The sequence below is a fragment of the Magnolia sinica genome, chromosome 8, assembly GCF_029962835.1.
Source record: "Magnolia sinica isolate HGM2019 chromosome 8, MsV1, whole genome shotgun sequence".
Lineage (NCBI taxonomy): Eukaryota > Viridiplantae > Streptophyta > Magnoliopsida > Magnoliales > Magnoliaceae > Magnolia > Magnolia sinica.
In genome coordinates this window covers 74319018-74322605 of record NC_080580.1, presented here as the reverse complement: position 1 = coordinate 74322605, position 3588 = coordinate 74319018, and positions in this window count along the sequence as shown.

Below are 3588 nucleotides of genomic sequence, written 5' to 3'. Positions count from 1 at the left end.
GAGTACACTCGAGATCACTACCATCCACATCCTACCAACTGGTAGTCTATTTTCAAAGGCTCGTCACCAACCCGACTGGGGACCACAGCTAGGCTGCACAAGGGTAGGCTGACAGCTCGAATACAGTGTCTCATACCACCGTATTTGGCTCACGAGTTTGGGTTGCTCACTGGTTACTGCGGGGAGGCTCGTCACCCTAGCGTAGGCCGACAGCTCAACCACGGTGTCGCATACCACCATGCCCAGCTCATAAATCTTAGCGGATCGAGGTACCAAGGTTAAAGGGGTTTTTCACTGGTGAGTTTGGTACCTTAGGTTCAAGCAGTAGCGTCCATACATGGTGAACATACATTGGGTCAATCGGGTTACTTGACGAGCTCGACTGGTACGAGCGCACCTCGAATTGATCGACATGAAGTGCACGAGCACTCCGTGTGGCCTAACCACTGTCGACAACCGAAGTACGGCTCGGACTCATCGAACACGTCCTGCGTGGTGAAACAACCTTAGCAACCAAAACAGGGCCTGTTACCGATTGCTTGGACTATACATAGTCCCAAACACATTCGGATATGAGAAGTATGTGCACATGACAATCATATAGCATTTAACAATCAATGTAAACATGGAAAGCATTTGAATGTATAATGAAACACATATAACATGTCATTCTACGTATACGTATTCTACACAAACTACGCTATTTAGATTACAACAATCTTGAAGGAATTTATACATATAACTAGGATAGTTGGGAATCCTATCCCAACAACCCTATTAAGTACAATTCATCTAACTACTTCACATACAGTCATTGTGTCACACACTTATACTACACATATCGATATACACAACACATGTTGATTATAACATATATGTGGACAAAGCCTTGCAACAAGGAGTTGTCACGCACATAACAATTCATGTATTTGCATTCCATAGACATGGCGGACACAAATTATAATTCCATGTCCATTCAGACATTTCAACAAACACATAGACTACACACTTTAACATACATGTATTAGACTAGTTAAAACATATATCCTGGTAAGCCCTTTTACAAAGGAGTTGCCACATACACAACGAGCATATATTCATGGTTAATAATCATGGCAAGCACAGATTCAAATTCCATATTCATTCAATCATATCAACAAACACATGGAATACACTATATTCAACTCAATTCATATGTATGTGTAAAGCGCGGAAAATGTCGTATTTAAGCATGTGATAACAATCAAGTCAGTCATAAATCATTAACTGACATTGAAAGCCTTGAAAACCATAACCTAAACATTTATAGTCCGCACCTTTCGCCAGTAAACCCGTACCGAGCTCAATTTGAACACTACGTCTTTGTCTACGGCACAACGGCTGCCTGAATCATGAAATAGATTAGTAATTTCGTCGATATCTCTATTTGGATTTCTAAAACGATATTAGAGTTAGGATTTCTTACCCAAATCGAAACCGAAACAAGTTGAGTAGCGTAGTAGAGAAGCGAAACGGCGCGTGGAGTTGTGAGAAAAGATCCCAATAACAATTCCCAAGAATCTCTCCTCCTTCCTTCCTCTTTTCTCTCCTTTTCTTTCTCTCTCACCTAAGGTTTCTAAGAAATTCGTATGGATTGAGAGTGCGGGGGTTTAAGTGTTATTTATATGTCCAGAATCGATGTCAATGGCCCCAGGGCCATGGTATACTTAAGTTATAGCCAAATAATGGCTATTTTAGTCTAATGGAGTACTTCTGGAGGCCCCTTTTCTGCGTGCAGTCGGACTTAAGCTCCCTGACATTGGATCAGGTCAAGCTAAGTTTTCGGTCCGATCGGATTTACAGATCGACCGTGGCAAACCAATTTCAGTTCAACGGCCACCGGTACTCGATCAGGGCCACAGGTGTATTGACATGTGTTGGAAATTTTTCCTGTTTCGAGGGTGTAGTTGGGTCAGATTCTGACGGTCAGAATCTTCAGACTTGGCCTGCAAGTGAACCGACTCAATTCACTTATGTTTCAGTTCGTTTTCTAAAGATATTCGCATTTCTCACACACTTCGCTCCAGACTCTAGTTGTGCGTTTCTGGGTATCATTAGGACTTGATTTTCGAGGTGGATGTCAAGTCCAGTAAGGCGGTCCTAACCGTATGGTTTCGCAGTAACCAGACTTTTGATGTGCGGTCCAGGTCCGATACGAAGTTTCAAGATGCTCCCGAGAGCAACTGGGTTTAGAGATTGATCCTAAGTTTTAGGGTATTGTAGCGGTATTGATTTTACTCGTTTTGGGTTTTGCAGTTTGTATTTAAAGTGATTAGGGCCCATTGCACAGAGAATCTAGTTTATTGCTAAATTAATTCTTGTTTAGTTTCTAAAGGATTTGGTCCTATTTGATTTCTGTCTGAGGTGGTACTTGGGCCTTTGTAGTTTGTATAGAAAGTGATCCAAGCTATTAATACTTAACTAAATTACGCCCTAATTATAACAGAATAAGGTCCTAGGGCAGTTCTACGTCCAAGGACGTTCATTGCCAAGTTGGAAAAAAATCCGAGATGTTACAGAGGGAGAGAGACGAGTAGAGAGGGTCGTGCGGGTAATGGAGGAGGGAGAGAGTAAGGAGATCGGACGGCCGTGCGTTAGTGTGGTCGTGCGGGTAAGGGAGGATGAGAGAGAGACTAGAGAGAGGGAGGGAGGAATATTAGCTTAGCCGACTGAGTGAGAGGGAGGAAGAGAGGGTTAGGGAGGAGAGTCTAAGATTCGTGTGAGCTAGGATGGTTTTTGAAAATGGGTAGGTTTTTTTTTTTTGAAGGATATATATACCTATACCGAGTCGAGCCGAGTTCGAGCAGTATTTGAGTCGAGTCGAGTCGAGTCGAGCTGAGGCACGATCGAACTCAGCTCGAACTCGTTTCGAGTTCTAAAAATCAGCTTGACTTGGCTCGAACTTAGCTTCAATCCAAGTCGAATTGAGCTTTTTCGAGTCGAGTCGAGCGAGCTACCGAGCTAACTCTGCTCGTGTACAGCCCCAATACTAGGGGATCGTATTAGGGGAGCTTTAGTCCCATTACAGGCCCAGACCAACGTTCCAAGGCAGCATAGAGAATCTTCTGTGTGCTTCAGGAATGGAGCGCAGATTAGACGAGGCAGGGTTAGCTGCTTAGTGGGATTGACCCTAAACGTAAGGCCCACATTTATGTATATGTTGTATATCCGTGCCGTCCAACCGTTTTTCCAGCTCATTTTACAGCATGGTCCAAAATATGAGGCAGATTGAAATCTCAGTCGACCACACCACAGTAGTGATTGAACACCCACCATTAAAAACTTCCTAGTGCCCACTGTAATATTTATTTGCCATCCCACCTGTTAATAAGGTCACACAGACATGGACGAAGGGAAAACACAAATAGTAGCTTGATCAAAACTTTTGTGGCCGCAAAAACTTCTTACGGTGGGAATTCAATCCTTACCATATTGTCCACCTGAGATTTGGATCTCCATGCCCTAAAATGATCTGGCAAAACGGATGGACAGCGTGGATATAAATAGAGGTGGGCCCCATGGTCAGGGCCTCATTTGCAAGAATTGTGC